Genomic DNA, 27358 nt, shown 5'->3' with positions numbered 1-27358 from the left:
CAGACATTTGCACAGATATCATAGCTCCTAACTTCCCTCAACACTTTTGGAAAATCATTCAATCCATTAAAACCCTAGTCCTTTCATTTTCTGTATCTCTTATCACAAGATACATCTACTCAGGGGTGAAAAATACACTAAATTTTCCAATCTAAACACCCACAAACACACACACATGTTACTACCTTAGATACACTTTGGAATTATTATGTTTTCCTTTTTCATTTTATGACAGCTCTATAATCTTCATTTTTTCACCCATTATTGATTTCTTGGTCTCTTTTTGCAGTGTTTTTGTGCTATATATTTACATAAATATGACTATTGAATATCATGATTCCATACATATTTTCTATTTTCTCTGATTGAACAGATGTTTCCATATTCATGCAGAAAATTTATTAACTGATGAAAAATTAAGACTACAAATGTCATTCAGATTTCCATTAAGCAGAGAAAATCACTTTTAAAAATTATGGATACATTGGCTTGACATTAATATGCAGTTATTATTTAATCATCCTTATATTTACTGAAGTTTTTTGTGTCAAGGTTTCTCCAGTATAAAATTGCCATTGTTATCCCATTTACAATTTTAAAAAACTTGGGTTTGGGGGAGATATTTTGAGAACCCAAATAACCTGTTCCTCCTTATATTTGCCAACTAATTTTAGCATCTATCAGTGGATCTTGACTTCAGCAAGTGTTCTAATCGCTTTCTAATGTTGACTTTTTATTTTACTTATTCTTTTGTTTTGCAAAGCAAAGTGAAAGTTTTATTTGAATACACTCCAAGGGAAGAGTGGGCCAGAGTCAAGGTAGACAAAGGCCCCAGTCTTTTAGGGGAGGCTCTTTTGGTCACACACTAGCCAGGAGGTGCCTCTTTAATGGACAGGGTGATGTCATTTGATTAGCAATTGTGGTTATATACCCATTCCTCTCAGTGCGCATGTCTTTTCCCAAAATGTGCACAGAAAAGCCCAGGGGCGGGCCAGTGGTGGGAGAAAAACTTCAATGTAAATTTTATTTTAATGAGACTATGTTAAGGTGTGGTTAAGTGTGGCCATAGTTTTGTTCTTTGTATTCTTTTTATATTTATTAATTGGAATGCGTATGTAAGGAAAAGGCATCCCTTCTCCCACACTTAATTTTCTATTGAGGTATTTATTACTATCAGTATGGACTCATAGATTATTTCTTATTTGATTATAATCCAATGCTATTATTACTTTTTGCACAAATTGTTCCAGCTTTTGGCTATTGGGAGACTTTTCATTTCAATATGATCCAACTTTAATTTTTTTTTAGCACTTCTTTTCTGTCACTGAAAGAAGCTCTGAGCTTATCCTGCATTCTTCCAGGAATCATCCACTTCTCCAAGGTTCATTTTTTTGGAGAATGGTAATAGATATCAAGATCTGGATGCTAGATGTGCTCATTGCAACTGGGGTGACACTAGATCTAGGCCCCTTTGGTAGGTAGAAATAGGAAATTGGTGTATTTATTAATCCAATGCATCATTATCTATGTTTATTTCTATATCTAATATATATTAAAACAACAGTACCTTAAAACAGAAGTTCAACACTATACTTTCTGATTCCAATCCAGCACCGCAGGGGTCATTCTATATTCTCTGCCCACCCACCCATTGTAGGCTTCCTCCTTTTCTTATTTGTAACTTGTTTCTCTCACAATGAGAAACCTGATCCCATTACCTACAATATATTTATTCATTTGTTCAAACTTTTATATTAACTGATTTTACAGGAGAAGTTGGTCAGTGATTATTTAGAAGCATTTTGTTATGCCTCCATGTGTTTGTGGACTTTTTTGTTTTTAGTGGAGTGTTCTGTAGATATCTATTAGGTCCATCTGTTCTAATGAATTGTTCAGTGCCTTAGTCTCCTTACTTATTTTCTGTCTGGTTGGCCTGTTTTCTGGTGTGAGCGGTGTATTGAAGTCTTCTAAGATGAGTGCACTGCATTCTATTTCCCCCTTTAATTCTGTTAGTATTTGTTTCACGTATTTAGGTGCTGCTATATTGGGTGCATAGATATTTATGATGGTTATATCCTCTTGTTGGACTGACCCCTTTATCATTATGTAATGCCTTTCTTTGTTTCATTACTTTCTTTGTTTTGAAATCTATTCTGTCTAAGTAATGCTACTCCTGCTTTTGTCTACCTATTATTGGCATGAAGTATCTTTTTCCATCCCTTCACTTTTAGTCTGTGTATGTCTTTGGGTTTGAAATGTGTCTCTTGTAGGCAGCATATAGATGGGTCTTTTATTTTTTACCCATTCCATATTTTATGTCTTTTGATTGGTGCATTATGTTTATTTACATTTAGGGTGATTATAAATAGATATGTATTTATTGCTATTGCAGGCTTTATTTGTGGTTACCAAAGGTTCAAGGAAAGCTTCCTTACTATCTAACAGTCTGTCTTAAATTTCTTATTATGCTATTTCAAACACAATGTAAAGGTTTTTTTTTTCCTTTCCTTCTTCTTCTTCCTCCGACACTCTTTATATGTTAGGTGTCATATTCTGTACTCTTTGTGTATCCCTTGACTACCTTTGTGAGTAGCTGATTTAATTTTGTATTTGCTTAGTAATTAGTCTACTTCCTTTACTGAGGTTTTATTTTCTCTGGTAACAGCTATTTAGCCTTAGGAGCATTTCCATCTACAACAGTCCCTTTAAGATACACTGTAGAGATGGTTTGTGGGTGGTAAATTCCCTCAACTTTTGCTTATCTGGAAATTGTTTAATCCCTGCTCAAATTTAAATAATCTTACCAGATAGAGTATTCTTGGTTGGAGGCCCTTCTTTTTCTCTGTATTAAATATATCATGCCACTCCCTTCTAGCCTGTAAGGTTTCTGCTGAGAAGTCTGTTGATACCGTGAGGAGTTTCCTTCATAAGTGATCTTTTTTCTTTCTCTGGCTGCTTTTAATACTCTCTCCTTGTCCTTGATCTTTGCCATTTTAATTTTTATATGTCTTGGTGTTGTCTTCCTAGGGTTCTTTGTGTTGGGAAATCTCTGCATATCCATGACCTGAGTGACTATTTCCTTCCCCAGTTTGGGGAAGTTTTCAGCAGTTATTTCCTCAAAGAGACTTTCTGTCTATTTTTCTCTCTCTTCTTCTTTTGGTATCCTTATAATGCGAATATTGTTCCATTTGGATTGGTCACACAGTTCTCTTATTATTCCTTCATTCCTAGAAATTCTTTTTTCTCTCTGTGCCTCAGCTTCTTTGTTTTCCTATTCTCTAATTTCTATTTCATTTACTTTCTCCTTAATTTCATTTAATCTACTTTTAAATCCTTCCATTGTATGTTTCATTTCAGATACTGTACCTTTCAAATTTTCTATCTTTTTGTTGAAGTCCTGCCTGAGAGCTTGAATATTTTTCTATAGTTCTGTGAACATGTTTATGACTTTTATTTTGAAATATTTATCAATAAGATTGGTGATTTCAGTTTCTTGAAGCCCTCTTCTGGTGTTTTTTCTTGTGATTTTGTTTTGACCAAATTCCTTTGCTGCTTCATTTTTTTGTGTTTCCTAAGGAATAATAACTGTGTAGGCAGTGCCCACTAGTGCCCAGAAGCTCTACTCCCTGGAGCTGCCAAGCACCTGCAGTAATCACAGGGGTGGCAGGCGAGCAGATCTGCAAAGAGCTTGGCTGGGAGGGCTTCTGACTGTAATGCCTGCTTCCACTGCCAGGTCCAGTGGGCTATGGATGCAGGGAGGAGCCTCTGTGCTATGCCCGTGTAGCTGCTGTCAGTGGGCTTGCCCTCAGCGTGGCCTGGTGCAATGGCAGCAGTGTCAAGTAAGCAGGACTGGTGCCTGCTGGGAGGAAGGAGCAGCAGTCTGTGTACCACAGTGGGAGGCCTCAGAGCTGCACTGTCAGTCAGAGGGATGGAGTGTCTGAAGCTCCTGAGAGTTTCCCACCTGCTGGCTGAGCCTGCCAGGAAGGTTTGTCCACTTGGTCTTTCTCCTGTACAATCTTTGCCCCTTTAGCACCCCTCTCGCTGCTGGGAAGTCCTTCAACTTTCCAGTTTTCTTTTGCCTGTGGGGTTCCAGTTGAGCGTCCCTGTTCTCCATAGGTGGCTGGAATCTCAGTCTCTCCTAGTATTCTGCTTGTCTTTGCTTTCCAACTCCACTAATCTCCAGAGCACCATGTAATATGGGTTTGTGCTCCTGAAGCAGATCTCCAGGGCTGGATGTTCAGCAGTCCTGGGCTTCTACTCTCTCCTCTCACCTTTTCTCTTCCTCCTACTTCTGGGCTGGAGTGAGGGTAGGGTTAGGTTCACAGAATTCAGCTTTGTTACTTTACCATTTTCTGTGAGGTCTTCTCTTTTTCTCCAGATGTAGGCAGTCTGTTCTGCAGTCGTCAGGTCATTTTTTCAAGATTAGTTATGTTTGCTGTATTTTCATATTTTGTGATTTTTTTGAGGAGGTTTCTTCCTTATGTCCCATGCTGCCATCATTTTTTTCCCAATGATATTTTAAATCAAAGTATAACAAATATTTATCTTACTATTCAGGTACAAATTCATTCATTAAACAGCAATTTGGTTAAAACAATCCTTGTATCTGACCTCATGGGGTTTACAGTCTCAGTAAAAAGAGTCATTGAACAAGTATATGTAACTGATGAGTATTTCAAAAGGGAAAAAAAGATACTCAGAGATTGTATGATAGGGAGAAATTACCTAGTCTAAAAAGGTTCAAGGGAGATATCTTTGATGAAGTGAGATTTTTCTGAATTACTACATGAAATCAGAATCAAAATGTTCCAGCAATAAAAAGAAAAATACCTGAATATGGGAGATTAACTTCTAAGAGTAATAGAAGTTATAGTAAAATCTGAAGTAAAGTAGCATAATCAATCACCATCTTTGAAGAAAATATTCTGGTTGTAATCTGAAAAATAAACTAATAAATCAGAGTGATTTCTTAATGCATTGCTTTGGTAAACACAAACATTTAACACAATTCAACTATTCTTATGCCTTAGGATTGCTCTAATAGGGCAACATGTGTGGTTTTTTTTAACTACAGCTTGGTTAGATTTTTAAAGTAAATATTTCTTCTCAGTAAAAGTGTTCATTTCTGACTACTGATGTACTTCACAGACGCAATCCTTCTTCTTAATTAGTAACTTTTATGCAGAGATGCACATTGCAGTGCAAATTTGAACTAGAAAATCCAACTCTCAATCAGTTTTATAAATATTACACAAAACTGCTATATGAAAAGGAAATACTGCCAAGTAAAATATTTGGGTTTTGTTGAGACCTATGCTTCTTTCTGCTCAAAGATTATATTATTGTTTTCGGTATTATGCTTATTTTGTATTTGAAGTTGTTAAATATTCCTGTACATGATAAGTAGAGTATTATTGTATATGAAATCAGATATTTTCTCATGCCCATCTTAAAAGTATAAATTACTGGCAATTTTCCCCTGAAACTGTTTAATATATAGACAATAAGGAAATAGTCATAAATGAATACTTATTTTGTTCCCATGAAAATAACACGTTAGTTTTTAGAGATGGCTACATATGCGAAACACTACTAGTTTCATTATACAGTGCCAACTTCTCCCTCAGTGGTGATATTATGGACTAATACTGAAACGAATTTCCTACAAACGGGCAACACTTATAACTGGAGGGCATGAAATTCAAAATGGCTCTGATGAATAAAGTAAAGGGTATCTGATTTAAAGAGTACAAACTTATGAGATTTATCTCTCAGCCATAATGAAATTCACCAGTCTTTGTGCATTCCTAAGAAAAAGTGAATAGATGATTTTTCATTTGCTGCTAATACATAAGATTTAACATTTTAAATCTCTTTAATGCAAAGTCCAAATAAAGACAATTTTTCTCTATCATGCTATTTTCCTTCTGATATTAAAGAAATGTGAAATAGTTAGCTATACTTCCAGTTATTCTTTCCTTAAAGATATCTATGAAGTAAAAGCCTCTGTCTTTCTAGAAATAAGGTCTTTGCAGCTTTTGGTTATTTAAAATTTCTACAATCTGGATACTCTGATTTTCTTCCCAGAAAAGTTTCTGCCACATTAGTCTGCCTAGTAAAATCATCTTCTAGTCTGTGACTCTATTCAAATTATATTGCATTTTAAAAGCCATTCCTGGCACAATATTCTTAAATAGAGATTTAGTAATCACCTTTCCTACACCTACTATAACCAATACAAATTTAGACAAGGCATGTATAAAATAATTTATTGCATTTGTTTTCATGTCTGTTTCTCTCTATTTCTCAGTGAGCTTCTTCAAAGCAGTATCTATATTTCTAATTGTTTTTTGTAGCCATCAAACATCTGAGGCACATTTAAGACATGAAAGAATATTTAGGGCTTGAGTCACAGCTTACACTGAAAGTAAATCATGCTGATCACAATTAAGATGGGGCAAATCTTCTATCCACATAAAATATTATAAAGATTAAGTTGATGAGCATGAGAACAATACATATCATGTTTCCCAGTACAAAATGAGCACTACTATATATTTGAAAACTTGTATCCAATAATAAATAATATTTAATAAATATATTTATTAATATAATAAATATTATATTAATATAAGTATATAAAAATAAATACTATATAATATTTATAATGTAAAAAACCAGTACATATTTAAAATAACCTATAAAATAACCTACAATTTAGGAAGAATCAATGTCAACCTCACATAATTTGCATGTGTATTTGTATATAATTTTGCTATAAACATCCTATACAATACAGGAAATGTGTTTGTATGTTTAAGTTTATAAGATAACAACAAATAATTTTTCAAAATGATTCTAGCAATTTATACTGTCACCAATAAAATGTAAAACTGACTTCTGCTCCATATCTTTAACCATGCTATACAAGCTAGAGTGAAATCCTCTGAAAAGCTGGCTGGGAAACTGACCATCCCATTCAACGGGTCCAGAGGTCTAGGGTGGTGGTGAAGGAAGGATTAAAAAGATCATTTTGGTCTCAAACACAAGCTGCAATCTCCTATAAGAAGACAGCACATCATGTTGATTTTGATCTCTATCTCATTCTATACCTACTTCCTAGTTGTTTCAAAGCTTGGATTTTAGGATTATATGCCAAGTTATTACCTTCACACTCTAACACATGGGGCCTTGGCAAGGAAATACTGAGAAATTGGCAAAAGGAGTGACATTTTGGGACCCAAATATTCCATGGCAAGAACTAGCCTTTTGATGCAGCTGTTGCAGCAGGTGTGTGCAGGCAGGTGAATGTTTGTAACAGGTGTGGGGCTGAGCAATGCAAGCTGCACGGGTTAAATGAACAGACTGTGCAGACCTCTGTGTCCAGTGAACCTCAGCACTTGGTCACAGCTGCTTCTACAGGCATAGGGGATAGACAGCACAGCATTCTGATGGTAGGAAAAGGAGTCTTTTATGCGAGACAAGGCTCACCTCAAAAGTGACAAGGCTTAAATGTATGGGAATTTTAGGCTTTGGTGCTTGGACAATTTTTGCTTATTTCACTTTCTCATCCAGGACTGCAATCTTGGGGTGAAATCACAAAATGCTAAGGTTGGTCAAGGTTACAAAACAATCTTATATTACATTTTGGCCTTTGATTTATTACTATCAGATAAGAGTAAGAAACACTATACCACCTCCTTCAATTTCTATTTCTTTTTACTGTATTTTAAATATTTTATATTGAATATTTCAAAATATAATACATAGACTGCGAAAAAACACGTTATACATATAAGTGATGACACGATAATAAAATGAACACCTTTAAATTCTCCACACACTTAAGAACCAAACATTGCCAAATAAAAAAATTATGTGTGTGTAAAGTTTTAATCTCACTGTCTTGCATTTTACATGTTTTGCTTCCTTGCCTTCCTTCAGTATTTCACAGTATGTATATCTATGTACATATGTATGGATATCTAATTAATACATAAAACATTTCCCTTGTTTTAGAGCCTTATGAAAGAGCATCACATTGAAATGACATTTTCTGACTTTTTTTTTACTGGATTTTGTTACTAAAATTAATCCTTGCCATCCTTGCAAAACCAATTAATTTATTAATTTATTTTTGATCTTTATAATGTCCTATTTTGTGAATATATTGCAATTTACTTATATATTGTTCTGTTGATGGACATTATTTCCAGATTTTTGCGACTATGAGTAACTTTGCTTATTTTTAGATTGGGGTTAGCATATTTTCTTTAATGTTTAATCTGGCTTACCTTGATATCACTATAGACAATGTTTATGCATTATTTTTATGTGTGGTGCTAATGTATAAATTTGTCACTTTATTTTGTTCTTTTGCTTACTCAAAAAAATGTTCTTGAATATTTCTCTTAATGTCCATGTGCAAAGCTTTCTGTAGGTTTTGTACCTAGAAATCGCTTTATTGAAGGATGGATGTGTGTTGAAATTTATACGATACCTGCCAAATTATGTTTCAAAGTATTAGTCACAAATTATTCTCCCACAGTATATGAGAGTTTTTCTGTTCCTTAATTTCACTAATTAGTGAAATTTCTGTTCCTTAATTTTCAAATTTGGCTTGTACTACTCTCATTCAATGCAAAATCTGATTTCACTGCTGTTTTAATTTGCATTCTGTTGACTAGTGAAGCGAAATTCTGTTGCTGATAAACACTCTACCTGTGTTTTTGTGAAAATGTCTTTACATTTCCATTGTTCTCAAAAGATTCACATGTGGTAGAAAAGAAAAGTGACTAATTAAAAGTAAGAATAAAATGTTAAAACATTCAGCTTAAGTAACCTGAATGGAGCAGAAGAAACTTGAAGTCTCATGAGAGAAGAGATGTTTATCTATCTCCGTCACTGATGAACCCCAATGGCCTAACGGGTGCCTGAACATATGAGGTGCTCAGTAGGTACCCAGTGATGTAATATGTGACCATATGGAATTGGAAACTTTGAATCATATCTTTTCACAACAGGAAAACAGTGATTCAAAGGAAACACAGGTGCCACTATTGAAATAGTAAAGTTATTCAAGGACAGAACAATCCAAATCTGGGGAAAGAAGTGTCTGGGAGAAAATTAAACAGTGTTTGATTCTGCCTAGGACTATGAGCACTTCTCCAAGAAAGAATGCTTCAGTGCGGAAATCAGTGGCAATTGAATCCCTAATTGAAACAAATGTAGGCATATGAGAGAAGATTTTATTTAAGCACATTTAGTAAGTTAAAGAAATTTCAGAGCAACAGGCTCTGACAGCAGCCAATGCCACACAGAACTAAAATGCCTCAAGCACATGCTGGGTACGAGACTGGCACTATGTGTAGTGAAAGTTCTCTTGGAGGACAGCTTGCTGCAGATGTGCGGTGATCTGTTCACCAAAGAGAAAGGAAGTTTTCACAAAATGGAACTCATCAGATTAGAATTTGGTGTCAAGGAAGGTTGAGAGAAAGAAATTATGTGCTTTTAAGTACATAGCATGAGGAAGAAAACAGCTTCAAGATATGATGATTTGGGCCCATCAGAATAAATTTGTAAATATTCAAAGTAGCCAAGGATATCTAAAATACCACTTGCAGTATGGGATGGAGGATAGTACCCTCTTTCCTCTTCACATCACAGTTACTTACCTATGAAACATTACTCTTCACTCAGTGTGTAAGATCTGAAAGATTTATATGCACTGTGATGGTTAATTTTATGTGTCAACATGGCTGGGCCCAAGAGCCCAGATAATGAGGTAGATATTATTTCGAATATTTCTGTGAAGGTATTTTTGGATGACATTAACATTTGTGGGGGCGATATTAATATTAAATCAGGGAATGGCTTTTTAAAAACTCAGTTATAGTGCAAGCTAGATGGCAATACCTTATAAGACTGAGGCAAGGTTCTCTAAGAGGCTGCATATGCTCTGAATCTGCATCCAATATATGGCACCTTTCTTTGATGTCCAGGATCCAAAGGTAAAGGAATAGAAGTGTGAAAATAGGAGTTGAATCACTTACTGTTAGACCTAGTGATCTAGTAGCAAAATATTTGCTTCCTGTCCCTGCAATCTTATTCTCTTTTGTCCTACATGCCTTAGTTCTAGAGAGAAGAATACTTCCACCAGAAGACAAAACAATGATTCCTTTGAACTAGAAGTTAAGACAGCCACCCAGTCACTTTGGACTCTTCATGCCTCCAAAACAACAGGCAAAAATGGAGTTATGGTATTGGCTAGGCTGAATGATTCTGACTACCAAGGGGAAACTGGACCGCTACTTCACAGCAGAGGAAGGAAGAGTATGTTTGGAATATAAGAGACCCCTTAGGGAGTCTCTTATTAGCACCAGGGCCTTTGATAAAAAACAGTGGAAAACTATGGCAGTCCAATCCAGGCAGGTCTAGTAGTAGCCTATACTCTTAAGAATGAAATTTGTGTCATTTAACCGGGTAAAGAACCATGACTACCTGAGGTGCTTTAGGAAGGAAAGGGAAATATGGAATGAGTAGTGGAAGAAGGTAGTTACAAATACCAGCTATGATTACGTGACCAGTTATAGAAATGAGAACTTTAATTGTCACAAGCATTTCTTCCTTATTTTGTTCTGAATGTTTGTGTGATATATATGTGTCTGTGTGATGTCTATATCTATATAGAGATATGTAATGTGTATCTTATATATATATATATATATTTATATATACTTAAATGAAATACCTTTGTTTCCTTCCCTCTCTTATCCCCCTATCATGTGACATTACATGTACTGACTTCATCTCACAATATTTTTGTTAATTTTATGTCATAATATTTAAATCATGGAGTATCAAGAAAAGTAAATATCACTCAAGGACTTTTCATCCCCTCCTAGGCAAAGAGTTATGTCTTCTGTTGTATGAAGGATGGTTAAAGCCATGTCAGATGGAAGTATAACACTGTTACTCTCTTTATTCGGAAATTAAATAGGGTTTAAGGAGATGCATTTGGGCGCCAAGTTGATAGGGGGTGCTAGGCCATGGTATCCAAATAAGTGGTCAAACATTATTCTGGAAATTCCTGTGAAGATGTTTCTCGACTGATTAACATTTAAGTTGGTGGAGTCTGAGTGTAACAGAAAGTTCTTTACTATGTGAGTGGGTCTCATACAGTCAGCTGAAAGTCTGAGCAAGATGGAATCCTGCAAGCCAATGGCCTTTGGACTTGAACTGAAACATCAGCTTTTATTTGTGTCTCCAGCCTGACTCCCTTTGGATCTGAACTATAGAATGGGCTCTGCTCTGGTCTCCAGCCTGCCAGCCCACCCTGCAGATTTGGCCTTGCCAGCCTTCACAATAGAATTAGCTAATTTCTTCAGATAAATTTCTTTATACAAACATACACACACACACACCCCACACACCATTATTGGTTCCCATTTCTTTTGAGCTAATATATACATTGTGGCAGAACACAGTCCAGTTTTCTCCTACTGCATGAATCTCAGACTTGAGCACACATGATTTTATGACTGAGGTTTTTTTTTCAAACAAAAATCTTATTATTAATAACTGAGGAGCATTTGTAAACCAGCAGCTCTTATGGTTGAATGAAGAGGCTGAGTTTATAGAGAAACAGAGACAAAGAGAAAGAAGCAGAGAGGTTAAGAAAAGTAAGCATATTAACAGGAGATTGTGCACTAATAGCTTATGGCCTGGATCAGAGTACAAATTCAATAAATGTAGCCTCTACTACTATAATCTATAATCGTTACTATCCGCAATTGTTACTGAGTACAGAAAAGAATTATAACAAAAGGGAAAAATTAGGCACCTGGTGGCTATGTTGATTAAAAATCCTCAACCATGAAGAGCTGAATTAAAGTTGTACTTTCCTTTCCTGCCTTATAATTTATCATAAGTGGGAAAAATAAATTATTCTTTAAAATCTGATTTGATTGTACCTCCACTGATTATTATCCCACATATATAGAAATAGACTAAAATTGCAATTCTTCCTACTTCACAAAATAAGACGTGCTACAACCATACATGGTAATTTGTAAATCAAAATCTTAATAATTCAACTGAAAATTTGTTTTATTTCATGTGTGCTCAATTTTAATTGACTAAAAGAAATTGAGGACCACTTATACCATATTTTGTTTTCTTATAGTTCTTGTAATTTAAAAAAAAATTTCTTGGTTTGTCTATATTAATATAAAGAAGTAAATAACAGAAACTCCAACACTTCATCAGTTACTGCATATAGCTCAAAATCAAGGAACTCTAGATGATGAATAGTTGTCTTCACCAAGCCTGAATTTGGCACAGAAGTGACATAAAACAAATAGAAAATTACATTTCAATTCCAGAAATTAATCCTACCTTATTAGAAATTACATTGAATGAAAATGGATTAAAATACCCAATCAAATGTCAGAGACTCATAGAACAGCTTAAAAAAACCCACAATTTAAAGTATACGCTATCTATAAGAGATATACTTTACATTCAAGATACAAATAGGTTGGAAGTGAATGGATGGAGAAAATATGTATACTATGCAAAAAGTAAAACAGAAAGAGTGGAGTGACTATGTTAATATCAGATGAAATTGACTTAAAGACAAAAAGTTGTTACTAGAGACTAAAAAAACCTTGCTAATAATAAAAGGGTCATTACATCAGAAAGATATAAATATAGATGTACTTGAAAATACAGGTCCAACATACATGAAGCAAAAACTGAAAGAATTGAAGGGAGAAATAGTCAATATAAAATGATAATTGATAAAACCTATACATGCTTATGTTACTCTACAAGAAGATATGTGAAAGAAATAATCAATCTTCCCATGTTTTCTTCCGTCTGCTACTTCTACAGCTTTTCTTCTTCCTTCCTAATTACAACCCTTAAGTAGAATTCGTGCCTCATATCGAAAATTACCAAGTATCATAATTCTTCCAAGTGGTAAAGATACCTCAAGACAAATGCTGGGCATAGAAGCCACAGAAGTAAAAACCTAACCTTTTCAAACAATATTGTTTCTCTCTTACTTACCAACTTTACATTTCCCTGTACAGCCCCAGAAGATGACTGGTTAGCCAGAGACAGGTAAGATTCCTCAAGGGAAGAACAACCTAAGACAGGCACAGTCATAGGGAGGCCATCAGGTGAGAAATTGGGGATCAACAGAGGTGACGCTTAGAACCTCACCCCCTCCCCCTGTTTTGAGAGAAATCTTATGCATCTGTGGATGTTTTGTTGCCCTTGTCTAGCTTGGATTAATACTTAGTCTATTAGCACAGACCTGATCATCTACATTTGCCCTCTTACAGCACTAAATTATGTCTTCTACCTTTATCTTGCATCTACCTACCACTTCAGCATTTTATTAGAAAAATAATAATAATAATAAGGGAGAGATGTGGGATTCACATATAAATCAAGTATAAAAATCAAACAAATAATCATATCTGACTTGATTGTTTATAGTTCATGATGCGTGATCAAAACCGAAAGTTTCTGTGATGACTGCCCTTGCACTGTTCACCATGTAAGAACTTATTCACTATGTAAGAACTTGTTCACCATGTAAGAACTGTTCGTTATGCTTCAGAAGATTGGAGACTGTTGAGAATTAGGCTTAATGATTGTGCATTGAGTCCCCTATAAAGAATTTTATTGTTGTTAACAACCATTTGATCAATAAATATGAGAGATGCCCTCCCCCCAAAAAAAAATTATAATTGAGACTTTAGTAACTCACTTTCAATAGTGGATAGAAGAACTAGATAGATGTTAAATTAACATAGGAAAAGGAGATTGGACCAATACTATAAACCAACTAGACCTAATGCGTCTATAGAATACTCCATCTAACAATGACAAAACAAAAAAAAACAGGTATTCTTCTCAATGCTAATTTTGTTTTTTTTAATTTTTTACTTTTTGTTTAGCTCACTGGGAATTTATTTGAGAAATTTAGTGATATGCATTATCATTGCAACTACAAAGTGTTCATGGAGACCAATGAAATAAGGTCTATTTTCTCTAAATTCCAAGCCATATCCAACAGTATTTGAAAAATACAAGAAATTTACACATGACCATAAATTCATTTGGTAGTTTAACAAGAAATAGAGTTGAAAAAAATAGGAAAACTATTATTTTAAATATTTTTAGGATATATCTTAAGAAAATATCAATTATTTGAAAATGTCAGCTAGATCTATTAGTATCATTTAGAAATTTTCAGGTTATTGTAAAAGAATATTTTAGTGATATTTCTGCATTTAACCATTAGTATCCATCAAAGTGAGTTCTACTTATTTGAACTGTTAATTAATAATCACTTGTGACAATAAAAAAAGCCTGTCAGTTCTGACTCTCAGTCCACTCATCAATGTATGTGCAGTTCTTGGTGAGCAGATCATCTCCTCTGACAATTTTTCTTGAAGCACTGATATTCATCACTAAGTACACCTCTGTACACTGTAGACAGATACACATTTTTTAGAAAGTTTAGGTGTGGGTGGGATTATGAACCAGGAGTTAAAGAACTTTCTCAATCCTGAATTGAGGAAACAGCAGAAACTCCAAACTCACCCTGGAAGATGAATCTCCCAATAGGGAAGGGCTTCTGGTCCACATGATCTTGACCATCAGTCCTGAATGTCTCACTGGGGCCTCTCTGTGCCAACACCACACTCCAGCAGCAGTGTACAGAGAAACCGTCTCTTCCTCCTGGAAGAATCGAAAAGAAGAAGAATTTTTTAAAAAGCTTTACTAAAGAGTATTAATAATACCCATTACCAAGTGAATAAATGTAAAGCATTTAAAAAGCTGGCTTTTAAAGTACTGCTTGTGTACTACAGCTAACATGTTTATCTCACTTAAGAGACCAGCTTAAAAAATTAAGTTATCCTAGCCTGGGTCCCTCACTTCTTACTTCCCATATTACCTTTGATACTCATCACTTATGAAGAGCTTAGACATTTAAGGTTTACCAAGAGAAGCAGCCTTTATTACAATCTATCCAGGACACCCATACTTTAATCTAATTCCTAGTACTAAGACATATGTTGTTTTTAGTAGAAAGATTATATAATTCCAATATTTTAGCAAGATACTCAGTTCACTACAAATCTCCTACCAAAAAAATAAATTATTTTCCATTAGAGAATGAAATTATAATAATCTAATGAAACAAATTGATTTTAATAAAACAGAAATGAAATATATCAAAGAAGTTGTAATATCACTCAAGACTAGAGAGGTAAAAAAAAAGGTTAGAAAGTATTTGGATTTCTAACATTTTGCATGACATTCACTCACTCCCTATTTTTTAATAAAACACCACCTTACTATATGAGCCAAACATGCCCAAACTATACTTCATGTTCCAGGGAAATAAAAATGGGCAAATCATTAACAAACTTTACATTTTAGGAGTTCATAACCTATCAAAATAGCTAAAAATATAAATAAATTCTATATACTAGATTGATTTTTAAGGTGACCATATGTTACACTAATAGCAATTTAGAGAGATTGTTACTTCCCTCAGGATGGCAGAGAGGACCAGTGGGCTGTATATAAAGTTTGATGTTGGATTTTTCTTAAAAATTGACTAAGAACATTTTATGTTAGAACAGAAAGAGCATTTTAAGGAAAAAGGCAACAATTTCATGTTCTCCATCCCAGAGGTAGACAGACAATCAGAATTAATTGAGGGGTGTTTGCACCATTTTTAATTAGTGTTTTGGCCTGAAAAGCCACCCTAATCTGAGGCAAATCTGATTTGGGGCCAAGAAGTAATTCCTATGAGAATAATTTTCTTTCAGATGTATATTTATATCCATTTTTTCAAACAGATCATTGCAATGGATATTGGCATGGTAATGGGTAAAGTGAATCAAAGGTAGACAATAGCCCATAAATTCATGCAAGAGGTGACCATGTCTTCCTGCACAGATGTATTGTACTAGTGTGGCATGAATGTATCCCCAAAGTGTATGGTAAATTAATCTTCATGAGGACATCTTAGTTTTTATTTGTTTTGCTCAATTCTATAACTCCAATGTTTAGGACAGCACACTAAGCACACAGTCGTTGCCCTATAAATATGTATTGAGTGAAAAGTGGGCAAATGAGACAAATAAGTTTTTAGTCTTAGTTTTGGTAAGTCACCTAGGGCTGTTATACCTTAATTCTAATTGCATTTTAAATAGATTTTTAGAAATGTACTTGCCAACAATTATGGAATTGGGAAGTTATTAAATTTTGTTAAGTTCCCATTTATACAAAACAATGAACCAGGGTAAATAAGGACCCAGTTAATAAGGAGAAAGCTACAAATGCTTGTAGAAGAACTCCAGTTATAACTAAGGAATAAAACACATGCAAAACATAATCTAGTAACTATTAGTGAAAATTTAGTAAGCTCATTAAGCAAAATAGGTAAATGTAAAGAATATGAAATACAGTCAATATTAAAGTAGCATTGAGGTATAATATAAATTTTTTTCCAACAATAATGGTATCTGCATTGAAAATTCAAAATAAGTCTAACCTAAAGGAGTATCTGTGACTCTGTGGTTAGAAGAGATATTTCACACCTTTGAAATATTCTTATCTCTTGAGCTAGAATGATTTGTAATGCAAGAGATAAAACTTTTGAAAAGCATACATCAAATTTTAATTTCCTTTTTAATATCCTGATTATTCCATTTCTAGGACTATAATTTTTTCCATTACAGTTTTTTAACAATTGAAGATTAAGTAGATAGAATACTGATAGATAAATGGATGACAGATAGATAGATAGATAGATAGATAGATAGATAGATAGATAGATAAAGAGGTTATTATTAAAATGTCCACACTGAATATACTTTGTAAGCAAACTTCAGCACATTCAACTCTTTACTACCATCTGAGAAAAGGTAACATAGGCATGTACAAATAATTATTTAATCTGAAACAAGAACTCTTCAAATAAAAAGTATATGAACTGGGCATGATGGAGAAATTAGAAAAACTACAGAAAGACTTCTTCTAAAAACATTTATAAATGTTAAATAAAATTGAGCAATATTTTGAATATTTATATTTAAAAGCAAGAAAGCAAAATGCCCAAATAACAGAATTGAAGAAACAAGTGGAAAACTGAGCCAAAGCTGGTGTGAAGTGATTCATATGGCAGATTTGGTTTCTCAGACCTTACACGTCCGCTGCAGTCATTTGGAATGAAGACTGACTCATGGTCAAACTCTTTAAATATGATCTTGAGAATATTCTCATGCTACTGACTGATGGTAACTTTGTAAACCAAGAGCAATGGGGCAAGTTGAAACACATTCTTAGGATATGTAAGGATGATTTTTGTTTAAAGTTAAGATTCATGATGCACTTACTTTCACTGCTGGGATCCTGAGCTATATTATCATGGCTGGTTGTAAGATGTTTCTATGTGCCCAGTCATCTGTAAAAGACTTGGTCCCTGAGATTCAAATGGCCTTACTTGATCTGAGGCATTTTGCATGTGTTGCAATAGTTTGCTGCAAGAGAGAAAAATGTGTCCTGTGAGACTTGGTAGGAGAATGACTTGTGCACCTGCATTTGACTCTTCTGGATTCCACCCAATGCACGTTTCTCTCATATTATTGATCTTGCTCGGTATTTTTTGATGTAATAAATTTTAGCTACTACTATCACATATTACTGAGTTCTACATGTCATTCTAACTAATCATGTAACTTGAGAGTGGTTTTGAAACAACAGAAACAACAGGGAGGTATATGGTATGACTGCTATGGGAGAGATGTTGGGTCTATAATACTAGGGCTTGAAGTTGAATGCCTATTTAGGGACAAAAGATGAATCCTCATAAACATTTCAGAAAGAGGTTTCCTCAAACCAGGTTGCAAAAGATAACACAGACCTGAAATATGGATAATTCAAGTTACAAAATATGTGAGGAAGTAATCAACCATAAGTTAGAATAAGCAGATATAACAAAAGTAATTAAAACTCTTAAGACCTTGAGCTAATAGTAGCATAACCTGAAAGAAAATATTTAAAAATGGGTATATTTAAAATGCTTAAAGGTTTAAAGAACTAGATATATAAGAAGAATGAAATAATATGAAAAAGTACAAGCAGATGTGGACAAGAATCCAAATTTTATTTCTAGGAAAGAAAAACTGAAACTTCAAGGTATGAAACCCATGATCAGTTTAATTAAAAAATATACAGAGAGGAAGAGGAAACTGTTAAACTAGGGGACAAAATTGAGGGAACAATAAATTAGGAACTGAAAATATGGATGATAATTAGGAGAATTTAAGAGATTTGGAAGATAAATGTGTCAATATATGCATAAAAAGAGTTGCAAAAGAAATAATAAAGATGAACTAAATGCAATATTCAAAATAGTATTTTGATAAAAAATTTCTAGAACTGGTAAAGAACATTAAATCAATTAGAATAAAAGTCAAGGATTAAATCTACTTTTAAAAATATATCAGGATTTAAAGCAAGAAACAATACTACTGTCTCTGACATCAATACTGGAAATACTGAGGTCAAGACATCCATATTTTATGGTGAAAGATCTGAGATTTTATTGTAGTTTCAAGTTAACAAACTAGCCTTCCAGTTTCTTGAATAAATGGCAGAATACACAAGATTCCTGAGTCAGAGACAAAAGACCTTATTACTCACAGCAACAGCCATAGCAGAGTATCAGCATTTGTGTAAGTTCCGGAAGCCTTAATTCACTTAAGGTGACAAGAGGAAGGCCTGGTGACACCTACTTTTGTAGCACTTGTCACAGGAAAAGATCTATGTAGTAGAAATTTCTATGTAGTAGAAATTAAGAGATAAGGAAGTCAAAATCAAGAAGCTGCAGTTACACAGTGGCCCAAATGCAACTGCCTCCTGACATCCAGAAAGCTGGGAAGGAAACCTTGAGTAATATTGTGGTATTAACTAATATTTTCATTACTTTGCTCACTAGTAAAGGAATCAAAATGAACAAGAAGATGATCTCTACTTTACCTCTACTTTAAAATTAATCTATAACAATTACAGTGAATATTGAAACCTAAATTTCATATAGAAACTTTTGGAAATATTTACTTTCCATGTGTGCAGGATGAGGATGCAGAATTCTAGGATTAGCAAACTAACCCATTGTGTTATTTTCAGCCAACAGGTCATTAATAATACTCAGACTGCAGAAACTGAAGTATCACACAAAGTTCTGATATGGATAAATAAAAAATGAATCAATTTCTACACATATAGTAGCAAAACTGCAGAATAGCAAAATAAAGAGCAAAATCTTAAAACCTACTAGAGAAAAAAAGTAACTGTTTCCCAAATGAATCAACAAGTTGGACTCAAAGTGTATATTTTTGTAGAAACAGGGACCAAAAAAACTGAAATAATGTCTCCAATATGATGATATCAAATAAAGAATTACATTATCTGCTAAATATTCTTCATGATTAATAGTTAAATAAATACTGATCTTTCTATTAAAACTTTTTACTGATATTTCAATTAAAAAATTTAAAAACCTCAGGGTGGAGCCAAGATGGTGGCATGAGAAGAGCAGCAGAAATCTCCTCCCAAAACCACATATATTTATGAAAATATAATGAAGACAACTCTTCCTAGAGTAGAGACCAGAGGACACAGGACAACATCCAGACCACATCCACACCTGGGAGAACCCAGCACCTTATGAAGGGGGTAAGATAAAAGTCCTGGCCAAGAGGGACATGAGCGCTCCTCACCCCAGCTCCCGGCAGGAGGAGAGGAGTCAGAGCGGGGAGGTAGAGGGAGCCCAGGACTGCTAAACACCCAGCCCCAGCCATCCGGATCAGAGCGCAGACACAGTGCATGTGTGGGGTCATAGATACTAGGGAAATAGGAAAGGAAGACTTGTGAGCAGATCCCTGAGGCCGGTGACTGGGGACAAAGAAAAGTGAGTGGCTTTTTTTTATTTATTTAATTATTATTATTATTATTATTATTATTATTTATTGCGAGTGCTTTTTGGAAGTATTAAAGGGACAGGGACCCCAAAACTGGATGGAAGTGTCATGAGACACTTAGTCCAGCAGCAGGAAATTGGGGGAACTCTGAGCACTCTAAACCCCTAGGAAGCAGGGAGCATGGAGGACCCTCATGGAGATAAATAGCCTCCAGGCCGCTCCTCCTCCAATGCGGCTCCATCACATCAAAGCAGCTGCCCGAGGTAAACCACACCCACAGCAACAGTGGAGATAAACTCCATAGCAGCCGGGCAGGAAACAGAGGCCCTGTCTGCTCACAGCTGCACAGCACAAGCCACTAGAGGTCGCTATTCTCCCAGGAGAGGAAGGCCACAAACCAACAAGAAGGAAAGTTCTTCCAGCCGTCACTCGTGCCAGCTCTGCAAACTATCTCTATCACCATGAAAAGGCAAAATTACAGGGAGACAAAGATCACAGAGTCAACACCTGAGAAGGAGAAGGACATAACCAGTCTTCCTGAAAAAGAATTCAAAATAAAAATCATAAACATGCTGATGGAGATGCAGAGAGATATACAAGAGCTAAGGGATGAAGTCTGGAGGGAGATTTCAGACACCAGGATAGAGATTACAGAAGTGAAAAAAACTCTGGAAGGATTTATGAGCAGAATGGATAAGATGCAAGAGGCCATTGATGGAATGGAAACCAGAGAAGAGGAACGCATAGAAGCTGACATAGACAGAGATAAAAGGATCTCCAGGAATGAAACAATATTAAGAGAACTGTGTGACCAATCCAAAAGGAACAATATCCATATTATAGGTGTACCAGAAGAAGAGTGAGAAAAAGTGATAGAAAGTGTCTTTGAAGAAATAATTGCTGAAAACTTCCCCAAACTGGGGGAGGAAATAATCAAACAGACCATGGAAATACACAGAACTCCCAACAGAAAGGACACAAGGAGGACAACACCAAGAGACATAATAATTAAAATGGCAAAGATCAAAGACAAGGAAAGAGTTTTAAAGGCACCTAGAGAGAAAAAGGTCACCTATAAAGGAAAACCCATCAGGCTATCATCAGACTTCTCAACAGAAACCTTACAGGCCAAAAGAGAATGGCATGATATATTTAATGCAATGAATCAGAAGGGCCTTGAACCAAGGATACTGTATCCAGCACGATTATCATTTAAATATGATGGAGGGATTAAACAATTCCCAGGCAAGCAAAAGTTGACGGAATTTCCCTCCCACAAACCATCTCTACAGGGTATTTTAGAGGGAATGTTCTAGATGGGAGCACTCCTAAAACTAAACAGATTTCACGAGAGAAAATAAAATCACAGCAAAGAAAGCAGAACAACCAAATACTAACTAAAGGCAAAAAAACCACCAAGATCAACTACCCACTAAAAGCAGTTAAAGGAAACACGAAAGAGCACAGAATAAAACAACCAACATATAAAGAATGGAAGAGTAGGAAGAAGGGAGAGAAGAAAAGAATCTCCAGACAGTGTATATAACAGCTCAATAAGCGAGCTAAGTTAGGCAGTAAGATACTAAAGAGGCTATCCTTGAACCTTTGGTAACCATGAATCTGAAGCCTGCAATGGCAATAACTACATATCTTTCAATAGTCACCCTAAATGTAAATGGACTGAATGCACCAATCAAAAGACACAGAGTCATAGAATGGATAAAAAAGCAAGACCCATCTATATGCTGCTTATAAGAAATTCACCTCAAACCCAAAGACATGCACAAACTAAAAGTCAAGGGATGGAAAAACATATTTCACGCAAACAACAGCGAGAAGAAAGCAGGGGTTGCAGTACTAATATCAGACAAAATAGACTTCAAAACAAAGAAAGTAACAAGAGATAAAGAAGGACACTACATAATGATAAAGGGCTCAGTCCAACAAGAGGATATAACCATTCTAAATATATATGCACCCAACACAGGAGCACCAGCATATGTGAAACAAATACTAAGAGAACCAAAGGGGGAAAGAGACTGCAATGCATTCATTTTAGGAGACTTCAACATGCCACTCACCCCAAAGGATAGATCTACTGGGCAGAAAATAAGTAAAGACACGGAGGCACTGAACAACACACTTGAACAGAAGGACCTAATAGACATCTATAGAACTCTATATCCAAAAGCAAGGGGATATACATTCTTCTCAAGGGCACATGGAACATTCTCCAGAAAAGACCACATACTAGCCCACAAAAAGAGCCTCAGTAAATTCCAAAATATTGAAATTCTACCAACCAACATTTCAGACCACAAAGGTATAAAACTAGAAATAAATTCTACAAAGAAAACAAAAAGGCTCACAAACACATGGAGGCTTAACAACATGCTCCTAAATAATCAATGGATCAACAAACAAGTTAAAATAGAGATCAAGGAATATATGGAAACAAATGACAACAACAACAACACAAAGCCCCAACTTCTGTGGGACGCAGTGAAAGCAGTCTTAAGAGGAAAGTATATAGTGATCCAGGCACACTTGAAGAAGGAAGAACAATCCCAAATGAATAGTCTAACATCACAATTATCGAAACTGGAAAAAGAAGAACAAATGAGGCCTGGAGTCAGCAGAAGGAGGGACATAATAAAGATCAGAGAAGAAATAAGCAAAATTGAGAAGAATAAAAAATAGCAAAAATCAATGAAACCAAGAGCTGGATCTTGGAGAAAATAAACAAAATAGATAAGCCTCTAGCCAAACTTATTAAGAGAAAAAGAGAATCAACACACATCAACAGAATCAGAAACAAAAATGGAAAAATCACAACAGACTCCACAGAAATACAAAGAATTATTAAAGACTACTATGAAAACCTATATGCCAACAAGCCGGAAAATCTAGAAGAAATGGACAACTTCCTAGAAAAATACAACCTTCCAAGACAGACCAAGGAAAAAACACAAAAGTTAAACAAACCAATTATGAGCAAAGAAATTGAAACATTAATCAAAAAACTACCCAAGAGCAAAACTCCCAGGCTGACGTATTTACCTCGGAATTTTATCAGACACACAGAGAAGACATAATACTCATTCTCCTTAAAGTTCTCCAAAAAATAGAAGAGGAGGGAATACTCCAAAACCCATCTGTGAAGCCAACATCACCCAAATACCAAAACCAAGCAAAGAACCCACCAGAAGAGAAAATTACAGACCAATATCCCTGATGAATGTAGATGCAAAAATACTCAATATATATTAGCAAACCGAATTCAGAAATATATCTAAAGGATCATACACCATAAACAAGTGGGAATCATCCCAGGGATTCGAAAATCCATCAACATCATCCACCACATCAGTAAAAAGAAAGACAAAAACCACATGATTATCTCCATAGATGCTGAAAAAGCATTTGACAAAATTCAACATAAATTCATGATAAAACCTCTCAGCAAAATGGGCATAGAGGGCAAGTACCTCAACATAATAAAGGCCATATATGATAAACCCACAGCCAGCATTATACCGAACAGCGAGAAGCTGAAAGCTTTTCCTCTGAGATTGGGAACAAGACAGGGATGCCCACTCTCCTCACTGTTATTTAACATAGTACTGGAGGTCCTAGCCATGGCAATCAGACAAAACAGAGGAACATAAGGAATCCAGATTGGTAAAGAAGAAGTTAAACTGTCACTATTTTCAGATGACATGATATTGTACATAAAAAACACTAAAGACTCCACTGCAAAACTACTAAAACTGATATCGGAATACAGCAAAGTTGCAGGATACAAAATTAACACACAGAAATCTGTGGCTTTCCTATACACTAACAATAAACCAATAGAAAGAGAATTTAGGAAAACAACTCCATTCACAATTGCATCAAAAATAATAAAATACCTAGGAATAAACCTAACCACAGAAGTGAAAGAACTATACACTGAAAACTACAAGTCACTCTTAAGAGAAATTAAATGGGACACTCACAAATGGAAAATCATCCCATGCTCATGGCTAGGAAGAATTAATATCATCATAATGGCCATCCTGCCCAAAGCAATATACAGATTTGATGCAATCCCTATCAAATTACCAGCAACATTCTTCAACAAACTGGAACAAATAGTTCAAATATTCATATGGAAAGACCCCGAATAGCCAAAGCAATCCTGAGAAAGAAGAATCAAGTAGGGGGGATCTCACTCGCCAACTTCATGCTCTACTACAAAGCCATAGTAATCAAGACAATTTAGTACTGGCACAAGAACAGAGCCACAGACCAGTGGAATAGATTAGAGACTACAGACATTAACCCAGACATATATGGTCAATTAATATTTGATAAAGGAGCCATGGACATACAATAGCAAAATGACAGTCTCTTCAACAGATGGTGCTGGCAAAACTGGACAGCTACATGTAGGAGAATGAAACTGGACCATTGTCTAACCCCATACCCAAAAGTAAATTCAAAATGGATCAAAGACCTGAGTGTAAGTCATGAAACCATAAGACTCTTAGAAAAAGACATAGGCAAAAATCTCTTAGACATAAACATGAGTGACCTTTTCTTGAACATATCTCCCCGGCAAGGAAAACAATAGCAAAAATGAGCAAGAGGGACTAAATTAAGCTGAAAAGCTTCTGTACAGCAAAAGACACCATCAATAGAACAAAAAGGTACCCTACAGTATGGGAGAATATATTTTTAAATGACAGATCCAATAAAGGCTTGATGTCCAAAATATATAAAGAGCTCACATCCCTCAACAAGCAAAAACAAATTACCCAATTTAAAAATGGGCAGAGGAACTGAACAGACAGTTCTTCAAAAAAGAAATACAGATGGCCAACAGACACATGAAAAGATGCTCCGCATCGCTAATTATTAGAGAAATGCAAATTAAAACCACAATGAGGTATCACCTCACACCAGTAAGGATGGCTGCCATCCAAAAGGCAAACAACAACAAATGTTAGCGAGGCTGTGGAGAAAGGGGAAGCCTCCTACACTGCTGGTGGGAATGTAAATTAGTTCAACCATTGTGGAAAGCTGTATGGAGGTTCCTCAAAATGTTGAAAATAGACTTACCATTTGACATAGGAATTCCACTCCTAGGAATTTACCCTAAGAATGCAGCACTCAAGTTTGAGAAAGACAGATGCACCCCTATGTTTATCACAGCACTAATTACAATAGCCAAGAATTGGACACAAACTAAGTGTCCATCAGTACATGAATGGACAAAGAAGATGTGGTACATATACACAATGGAATATTATTCAGCTATAGGAAGAAAACAAATCCTACCATTTGCAACAACATGGATGGAGCTAGAAGGTATTATGCTCAGTGAAATAATCCAAGTGGAGAAAGAAAAATACCAAATTTTTCCACTTATCTGTGGAGTATAAGAACAAAGGAAAAACTGAAGGAACAAAACAGCAGCAGAATCATAGAACCCAAGAATGGACTAATGGGTACCAAAGGGAAAGGGTCTGAGGAGGATGGGTGGCTAGGGAGGGAAAAGGGGGGGGAGAAGAAAGGGGGTATTATGATTAGAATGCATAATGGGGGGTGGGAGAAAAGGGAGGGCTGTAAAACACAGAGAACACAAGTAGTGATCCTACAACATTTTGCTTTGCTGATGGACAGTGACTGTATTGGGGTTTGTGGGGGGAACCTGGTATAGGGGAGAGCCTAGTTAACATAATATTCTTCATGTAATTGTAGATTAATGAAAACAAAAAAAAAGAAAGAAAAGGGGGATTACTCCCTGATAGGATAAAACCAACTGCAAATCACCAACTAATGCATGCTTTAAATATCATTAATTCTGATCATTTAAAGGATGTCAGAGGAGCAGCTATGGAAGTACATTTTTCTGATAATATTCCTTTCTCTTAAAAAAAAAAAAGAAAGTAGTTCCTGTGTGGTGATCTCCAAAAAGTTCTTCACAATGGTATAAAGGCATATCAAAGGGTGGGCAAAGGGTTTGTTTCTCTTTATACAGTGGATCAAAGCCTAATTTGGCTACCAGAAAATGAATTAAGATATGATATGAAGAAGAACTTCCTACATCAACATTCTCTGGAAGAGTCATTCCAGAAGATGATCATCAAAAAACTTCAACAAAGATCCTGGTGCTGTTTCAGTTGTAGCTGCATTCTTCCCACCAGTTCCTGGACTTGCCATTGGAATGAAGAAGGAGATATCTAAGCTGGCCTGTGCATACAGTAAAACAACAAATTTGACTGGATCTATACTGTCGGAACTCAACCAAGAATTAGGAGAAGGACAAGTTGCAGCGCTCCAAAATCTTGCGACTATAGACTATCTACTGTTAAAAGAACTTATGGTATGTGAACAGTTCCCTGGAATGTGTTGTTGTAATTTGTCTGATTTTTCTCAAACTATTCAAATTCAGTTAGACAATATCCATCATATCATTGATAAGTTTTCACAAATGCCTAGGGTGCCTAACTGGTTTTCTTGGTTTCACTGGAGATGGCTGGTAATTGAGGGTCTGCTTTGGTTATGTTGCTGTATTCCTATTATGTTAATGTGTGCATGCAATTTAATTAGTAGTTTAAAACCTATACATGCTTATGTTACACTACAAGAAGATATGTCGAGGAAATAATCAATCTTCCCATGTTTTCTTCCATCTGCTACTTCTATAGCTTATCTTCTTCGTTCCTAATTACAACCCTTAAGTAGAATTCGTGCCTCATATCGAAATTACCAAGTATCATAATTCTTCCAAGTGGTAAAGATACCTCAAGACAAATGCTGGTCATAGAAGCCACAGGGCATAAATCTGCAAAGAAGTAAAAAGCTAACCTTTTCAAACAATATTGCTTCTCTCTCACTTACCAACTTTACATTTCCCTGTATGGCCCCGGAAGATGACTGGTTAGCCAGAGACGGGTAAGATTCCCCAAGGGAGGAACAACCTAAGACAGGTACAGTCGTAGGGAGGCCATCAGGTGAGAAATTGGGGATCAACAGAGGTGAGGCTTGGAACCTCACCCCCTCTGTTTTGAGAGAAATCTTATGCATCTGTGGATGTTTTGTTGCCCTTGTCTAGCTTGGATTAATACTTAGTCTATAGGCACACACCTGATCATTACATTTGCCCTCTTATAGCACTAAACTATGTTTTCTACCTTTATCTTGCATCTACCTACCAATTCAGCAGTTTATTAAAAAAAAAATAATAATAATAATAATAATAAGGGAGAAATGTGAGATTCACATATAAATCAAGTATAAAAATCAAATGAATAATCATATTTGACCTGATTGTTTATAGTTCATGATGC

At 35.4% G+C, this 27358-nt stretch overlaps 1 long non-coding RNA gene across 1 annotated transcript in view; it reads right to left on the bottom strand.

The window, feature by feature from the left end:
* LOC140843513 (uncharacterized) overlaps nt 1-14750 on the bottom strand; it is a 45960-nt gene extending 31210 nt beyond the window's left edge. Inside the window, exon 1 of the long non-coding RNA XR_012121350.1 lies at nt 14620-14750. This is a non-coding gene — a long non-coding RNA (uncharacterized lncRNA). The remainder of the gene's footprint in view (nt 1-14619) is intronic.
* Nucleotides 14751-27358: the final 12608 nt, after the last annotated feature.

Source organism: Manis javanica, chromosome 9 (genome assembly GCF_040802235.1).
Source record: "Manis javanica isolate MJ-LG chromosome 9, MJ_LKY, whole genome shotgun sequence".
Lineage (NCBI taxonomy): Eukaryota > Metazoa > Chordata > Mammalia > Pholidota > Manidae > Manis > Manis javanica.
This window is presented reverse-complemented; position numbering and strand designations above follow the sequence as displayed.